General features: G+C 48.3%; 1 long non-coding RNA gene across 1 annotated transcript; it reads left to right on the top strand.

Annotated features, from left to right (window-relative positions):
* The first annotated feature begins 1141 nt into the window (after positions 1 to 1141).
* LOC101751200 lies at positions 1142 to 2480 on the top strand. The gene is made up of 4 exons (XR_005862123.2): positions 1142 to 1277; positions 1399 to 1716; positions 2072 to 2224; positions 2339 to 2480. It is a non-coding gene; the product is annotated as an uncharacterized LOC101751200 (long non-coding RNA).
* The last annotated feature ends 5792 nt before the right edge of the window (positions 2481 to 8272 follow it).

Below are 8272 nucleotides of genomic sequence, written 5' to 3'. Positions count from 1 at the left end.
CCAGGTACCTTTACTGCCTATTTTTACCTTCAGAGCCATGCAGAAGTTAGAGTCTTGTCTGTCTCAGGCAGGATGGAGCATCTTGACTGAACAAAGAAGCTCCTGAGCAAAAGTGCCTGATTGAGCAAAGCCCAGTCCAGGTATCACCAAACCCTGCTGCCAAATCTCAGTGGCTCAGTCCTTTGCCCCTGAGCTGTCCCCTGGGCTGCTCCGCAGAGAGCCTGGGCCTTTTTCAGCCTGTGCACTCCCAGGTGTTGCCCAGGAGAACTTGGTCCTTGTAGAGCTCATTTGCAGGTTACTTTACAGGATAATCCTCTGCAGAGTGCTTTCCTCAGGGAACAAGGCTCTTCCTGAGGGCAGATGTCCTGAGAGGATCCTTGAGTGGATACTGCACTGCTATACTCAACAGGGACAACATTCTGCATGGAAAAGGTCTCTCTAAGTGGGCTCAGCATCTCCCCGAGGTACGCAGACTCCACAGAGAGATGCTGGCTGCTTAGAATCTGTCAAATTCTGCAACTTTCCACTCGTGTCAAGGGAATAATGAAAACCCAGCTCTGCTCAACAGGTTCTCAAATTTAATCATTAAAAAATGTCAGCTTTAATCCCAACCCCAGTGAATACTTCACTATATCAACTTCACGTTGACGCTTCGAAGTCAGGTAGTCTTTAAAGGCTTCAGGCTTCTATAATTAAAAGGATTTAAGGTTATAGAAATGTTTAAATTTAGTTCCCTCTCATTTCTTTCTCTTCCTCTGCTGCACAAGTCAATGAAGTCATACAAAGCAGGTGTAATGGAAAACAAACCCAGAGATCTCCCTGCTGAGAAATGTCGTCTGGCAATGGAAATTTATATTTATTTATTTATTTATTTTATTATTATTTCAGCAGGAGGAAATAGCGACCTCAAAATGATATTGTAACATAGCTGGCACTAAATGAGTATAAAGTGCCCCAGATGACAGCCCATCGTCTCACTTGCCTTCTGTGTTCTAGGTGTTGAAAAAAAACCACTTGTCACATAGACCAGTGATGTATCTCAGAGCTTGCCTGAGATCTGGGAACTTCACACGTTGCAGTTGTAGTGGATGAGAGTCACACTGAACCTCCCTCTCACCACGAGACATTTCAGAAGCATCCCAGTGGCGGTCCCAGCGGTGAAGAACCACATCCCGGCCACACTCAGAGCACAGCCTGCGGAGGAGATGGGGGAGACAGCTGAGAACATCACCTTGTGTCATGGCTGGAAGCTGCTCAAAACACTGTGGCAGTTTGAGGTGACCTCTCCCCATCCTCTGACCCCGATCCTCACCTCACTGCTTCCCACGTCGGAGCTCAGACGGTCCTCACTAATCTCACATTCATCTTCCCACCGCTGGGCCCCTTGTTGTTCTGCAGGTCTTCCCTGCTGGGTCACATTGGTTCCCCCTGCTTTGCATGGATCTGCACGGTGAGGGCAGGGGGTAGCCACATGTTCCTCTCCGCCTTGCCCCTGCCCTGAGCGGGTTGGAGGGAACCAGCTGAGAAGGAAGGCGGTGACTCCTTCAGCCCTGCAGAGCCAGCTGACCTCCTGCAGCGTCCCAGCTGTGACAAAGGAGCCATCCCCGCTGTGTTTTGCCAGTTCCAAGGACAAAGCACAGTGTGACAAACAGGAAAGAAACCCAGAGAAACCCAACCACTTGTCTGAAGACTCCAGGACCTTCAGGACTGACTCAGGTTGGTCTTTGTGTTCGAGTGCGGAATGATTGAGCAAGAACTTGATTTTATCAGATGGAGGTTGTCCATTCTCTATTCCAGCAGGGATTTCTTCGGTTATTATCTATTCATGCATTTAATTTCTTTAGAAACAGCATCTGCCCAAAAGCTCTGGGCAGCCTGCCATTCCTGCAATGTACAGAGTGTACTTGTTATTGAACCTGGGAATGCATTAGCTTCTGACCAGCCCTTGGTCTTGCAAAGCATTTTCCATATGCTTAATGTTGTGAGTCTCTGTGAGTTATTCAGAGAAACAAAGCTAAGTTTGCCATTTCTCTTTGTGTGCTCCAGTGGGTCATATTCTGATCGCTTGCAGATGCTGCGTCATTCTTCCCCTCCTCTGAAAGGCACAAGAGCACACCGCACCTGGATCCCACCTGGATCCCACCTGGACCCCACCTGGATACTTGCATCTGGGGACTGGTTTAAAGCCAGCATCTGCCTCCACCTTGGCACAGCTTGCATACCAGTAAGGCAACTCAAGCTTTTCAGGGAGCTCCACTGAAATGACATACAATGTCCTTCTACTGTTTCCCGTGCAAAATCAAACATTTCCCTTTTCACAATTCTTATTTTCTGACAGCAAAAGCACCCAAAAGAAAGAGGATCCCCAGGAAGCCCAGATCTAGAAAAGGACAAGCTCTTTGTACAAATGCCCAGAGGCCTCTGGAAATATTTCCAGCGGTAATAACAACCAATAAAGCCTATTTTATACCTTTGCGACCAACTGAACTTATGCAATCACTCTGCTTCTTACATAATGCTGGCAAAACGCCACCCCCTCCCTGTTCTGGAAGAACCAATCTGACATGTTAGAGGAACACGATCGGAAAGCCTGGCCCGGGCCATTACTTTGCTGGAACACTTAAAGGACGTGTAGAATAGACTCAAGATGCCATGAAATAATAGCCCATGTCAAACAAGTTCTAGGCCTCTTAATGTGCCTTGATCTGGCCACTGAACACACCTGTTCCCAAACTGGGGTGACACGTTGCTCCGTCCCCAGGGGTGGACCCAGGTGTGGTTTGGCCACTGAGGGGAACTGCTTTCCTGTGGGCTATGCTCCCAGTTTATAAAGGAATCGTGCAAGCTGAGAATCATGGAATCATTCTGGTTGGAAAAGAGCTCTAAGGTCATCGAGTCCGACCATCAGCCCATCGCTGCCATGCCCACTAACTGTGTCCCTCAGTGCTGCATCCCTCAGAAATAACAGAGAACATCCAAAAGTTGCTAAAAGCCTTTGTGACACTCAGAAAAAATAACACACAAGACGTTGAACCACTTCAGGTGAGGTTCTGTGGGACAGCAGGGGACCCACATCCCCCCCATCTGCCCCAGGTCCAGCACTGGGGTGAGCAGAGTGATGCGGGGCTGTGGATCTGGGGGTACTATGGGACCCACATTGGGGTGAGCGCTTCGGCATAAACACTGGGGGTGGGGAGGGTGGCTGGGCGGGGGCAGGCTCAGACCTGTATGATGCTGGCAGCCTGGATTCATCTGCAGAGTTTCTGATTTCAAGAGCAAAACATTCCGAGAAAGCGCCCATGCTGAGCACCGTCACCATCACTGCATGCCATGGGGTCCTCTGTCTTCCTCAGCCCCTTTTTGTTCATCTTTCCCGGTGTTCTGCTGCACAGATGGAGTTATGGGCACAAGCTTTTAATAGAGTAAATAGTTTGTGTTAAAAAAAAAAAATATATTACCGTGCAGTTATTGCCCTCTTAAATGTGCTCATAAAGGGCTACAACAGGCGAGGGAGGAAATTACTGCTGACCCGCAGCTGGTCAGCTTCTGTGAGGGCTCCATCCAAGCTTGGCGCTTCACACTTTGCTTTTCAAGATGTCATCTCATGAAATTTTATAAGCTTGGTGGGAACAGGTGAGGTCAGTACCATGGTGGGAGAGGAGCAAGGTGATGCCAGGAGCAGGCATGCTGGTTCTGCAAGCAGTGCTCTTGCCCACCGTGCCAGTCCTTGCCATGCCATGCTGTGCCGTGCCGTGCCATGTTGAGCCATGCCATGCTGTGCCGGGGAAGCCACGCTCTGGAGCAGATCCCTGACCACTTCATTCACTGCAGATCTCGTGGCGTTGGTTTTCTGAGTGCTCAGGTGCCGGCCTCAGCAGCCAGGCCAAATTACTCGTGGATTGCAGACAGAAGGCCACCAAACAGGTTTGAAGGGATGAGGAAACATTTAGGTCATTTTTATCCAGAGCGCGTCTGCTATCTCGAGATCTTGCCAAGTGGGCACGCCACCAGGAACAGGAGGTGAAGTGAAAGAAACAACAATGCCAGGGTTTTTTCCTATTTTTTTTTCACCTACTTCTCCTCTCTCTGCCATTGGTTTCAGTGAGATTACACCAAACGCGTATCTGAATGCACGTGGCACTATGGAGATGTGGGCAACTTCAGGGGAAGGGACCCAAGCTGACCAGTTGGGTGGAAACTAAACTCAGCTCTATACCTGTCCGTCTGCATGGGGTCATCTCCCCCAGCTCCCCACGCTGGGTATGCACTAAGGGGGATGTGGGAAAGGGCTGAGCCCATCTTCAAGGCTACTCACAGGGTGTGAAGTGAGTGATCCCATTCAGGTCCCAAACACTGTCTTGCTGAGGACAGAGTTGGGATGTTTATTTTTATCCCTTTTCGTTTCTTCTTGCTCTCGGAGCAGTGTGGGCTGTACACATGGTGTAGGATGTGAGCACATACTGTACATCTGAGGTGAGATGAAACACAAATATGCCTTTTCATAATAGCATTTACACCTGGAAGAGAAGACCGGTTTATTACCTCGGTAAACAAAAGTTAGAATTCAAGCAAAGTACAAACTTTGCCCCGGGCCATTCTGACAGCGCACCTTGTGTTTGCAAACTCGGCTGCTAATGCACAGCGTGAAGCAACGGGGCCACCTCCAGCCCTCCCCCAGCCCCATCTTCTCAGCCTAAAGTTTAAAATTTTGTTATTTTTTTGGGAGTGGGTGCTGCAGTGCACCCTGCCCACACCCAGTGGGGTGGCAGCTGTCGGTGGGGAGGGCTGTGCGTGGCGCCTCTCCGTTCTGCATTGGGCTCTGTGTCTCTCTGCAGAGGGTGAGGATTGTGAGGCGTGGAGGTTTAGCAACACGTGCAGTGCCAAAGTGAGGCTTGTGCAGCAGGGATATGCTAATGGAGGAGAAATACCTACAGTATTTCTCTTCATGGCACCCTCAAGGACCTGGAAAGATATTGAGGTTCTGGAGGGTGTCCAGAGAAGGACAACAAAGCTGTGAAGGGTCTGGAGCACATGGATTATGGGGAGCAGCTGAGAGAACTAGGATGGTCCAGTGTGGAGAAGGGGAGCCTCAGGGGAGACCTTATTGCTTTCTCCAGCTCCCTGACAGGACGCTGTGGTGAAGTGGGGGTCGGCCTCTGCTCCCAGGTAACAGCAATTGGATGAGAGGTGACGGCTTTAAGTTGTACCAGGGGAGGATCAGGTTGGATATTAGGAAAAGTTTCTTTCCAGAAAGAGCAATAAGGCACTGGCACAGGCTGCCCACGGTGGTGGGGGACTCACTATCCCTGGAGGTGTTCAAGAAATGTGAGATATGGCACTGAGGGAAGTTGTTAGTGGGCACGGTAAGGATGAGTCAGTGATTGAACTAGATGATCTTGGTGGTCTTTTCCAACCTTAATGATTCTGTTATTCTTTGACTTGGCTGCATGGCTTTCCAGTATTGCAATACCTTGCCAAGGCCTGAGACCACCTTAAAAAACCCTCATTATTTGGAATTGTATTCATGTCTCTAAATTCAAAAGCCTTTCAGGGCACCCTTCCCTCTTTCAGCAGCTAGATCTGCTCCCATGCTGCACAACGAAGGCTCACGTTGCCCTGAACCCCAGCTTACCTTGTTGCAGCCCGTGTGCACTGCCAGCTGGGCAGGGAAGAAGGGGATCCAGACAGATCCAAGAGGAGCTGGAGCAGCAGGATGTGTCTGGCACCACACTCCCAACCCATCAATCCTCAGCCATTTTTCTCAGTGCCAGAAGACGGTTCCTGGACCAGGCAGAAAGCTGGCTCTGGGCTGGCCTGCTCTGTGTTCTCATTAGGCAACACCATGTGCTAAGGGCAGAAAACTGCCAACTTTGCCTGGAAAAGGAGAAAAAAAAAAAAGGATGAGCTTGTTGGGGTACAATCTACAGATGTCCTCAAATACCTAACTCAAATATTTGGCCAAGAAAAATCCCAACCTTTTTTGCAAGTTTGAGAAGTCCATATAATTTCATTCTTTTCATCAGTAGCTTAGTTTAATTCTGGTGACCAGAAAGGAACGTGTCAGGGAAGCTTTTAGCTTAGAATTATAGAATCATTAAGGTTGGAAAAGGCCATTAGGATGATCAAGTCCAACCATCAGGATATGCAGCCTACTGGAGGCACTGGATTTCTGGTGAGTTGTCCCCTTCAGTAGCACTTCCTGACCCACCTATGGAGACTGTTAGCAAGGCACTGCGTATCTTACCAGGCCCTGCATTTCACCACAGGTCACTGCTTGCTTTTCTGATGACTTAAACACTTTCTTCACTCTGCAGAGGAGCTGTGTCACCAAGAGGAACTCAGCCTTTGAAGCAGCTTGCCCTTTCCTGGACTACAGCATTGCTGCTGGTTGTTTTATTTAGCTCTGCTGATCCCAGAAACCTCCAGGATCACTTTAAGAAAATAAAACATGTCTGTTGGCTGGATGCAACCGAGCTAGGAAATCCTCTGGGCATTTATTCTTAGAGTCCCATGTCTCCAGCAGAAGGGACTTGCTCTACCTTATGTAAGCACAGCTAGCAGAGCGTGGCATGCGCATTGTGACTTATCTGAACTGCAATCTCTTAGAGCTGCTGGGAAGGCACCTTCTTGTATTCTTCCAAGGGAAGAAAACTACGACCCTGAATAGTGAGAAAGTGACTTCTACCATCACATTTTATCTGAGCCGTTGACTGCTACCGGTTTGCATATGGTGGGACATCACTCACTTGAAAGCAGTCACTGCCACAAAGGGACAGACCCATATATAGACCTTAGAAAACAACACTGAATTCACCTGACATGTCAAATCCAGGAATGACTCTCATTGGAAGCAAAACATCCATATAAATACATTACCAAGTGCACGCTGCCCAGGTGGGGGTCCCTGGGGAAGTGCCTTAAGTCACCATGGGAGTGGTGGAGATGTCAGAGAAGAAATGCCCACTCAGCTCTCTGACCATGGCTTCTGGTGACCCACTCACTTTGCTGGATTACAAGAAAAAGTCATCGGGGTTAAAATTAATCTGAATATAGCAACCCCATTTATATAACTGTGATTTCAATTTGTTGAATGATGGCTTTGGCTGTGTTTATTGCAAGGTCTTAAAAATTCTTGGAAGATGAGTACTTACAGAAATTAAATGCATTTCTGCATAGGATTTGTTCAACCACATCAAACGTGCCTAAGTACACATTGTACAACTGTGGTGCTCACTTCTGATCAGTGATATAAGGCTCCCCAGCGTCACTGCTGCAGCAGAATGACATAACTTTGCCTGGCTGCTCAAGTCCCTTTGCTTGAGTGATTAAAAACAAGACCACGCAAAGGAACAAATATAGCCCAGGCAAAATTCTGCCCAGCTTATGAGAGATTGCAAATGGGCCTCATAGATCACTTCCATCTTTAACTTCTTCAGATCCTGTGGTGATTCTCTCATCTTGCAAAAAAGGTGTGTCAGTATACTTGCATTTGCAATGGGCTTAGAGGTGAACTGAGCTATATCCAAACCTGTATGAGAGCGGCTGTGTGAGCAGTGGGCTCTAGTCTGTGTTACATCCATGCCTCCAATTTGCACATCTTTAAGTGTTGCCAGTTTTGAAAGCTTGTTCCATCTCTTTGCAAGTGAATGCCCATGGGCTACGGGATCTGCAGTTTCCCAGTGGTGCAGGGTCTGGGTGTGAGCTGCAAGAGAGCCCATCATCTCCTCAGTGCTTGTGTTCGACCTGAAGTTTGTTTCTACAACACCTCTCCAGAAAATCCTCAACTGGAAACAATGCAGTGAGTGGAAAAAAAACCCTTGCTGTTGTGTACAGGAGTCACACAGTGATGACTGGGCTCAAGACAAGATGGGACATATTCCATTGATTGCAGCGGCCCTTGCAGCATTCGCAACAGCATTTTGCTCGAGCTCCTGGCACCTGCATGTGGCGATAAGGCCAGCTTCATTGCCTCAATAAACGCATCACACCTGTGCAACACTTCTGCACAGCTGCCTTGAGGTTGGCCACAGTATGACATGGATCATGGCGCACAGCAGCTTTGTTCAGCATTCCGACAACGGATCTCTTATGCCAGAATATTGCTTTTTATCTGTTACTTACTAAATGTATCGATAATCGGATTTGCCCTGAAGCATAGGCACTGCCAGCAAATGCCTACCTACCTAAGCTAATACAAAATGTTGGATAACTATTCAGTTTGCAGTTCACTGTTTGTAAATACTGAGACAATAACAATAATAAGCTTTGTGCT

The sequence above is a fragment of the Gallus gallus genome, chromosome 9 (assembly GCF_016699485.2).
Source record: "Gallus gallus isolate bGalGal1 chromosome 9, bGalGal1.mat.broiler.GRCg7b, whole genome shotgun sequence".
Lineage (NCBI taxonomy): Eukaryota > Metazoa > Chordata > Aves > Galliformes > Phasianidae > Gallus > Gallus gallus.
Note: the sequence above shows the minus strand (reverse complement) of the source record. Positions and strands in the feature narration are given on the sequence as shown.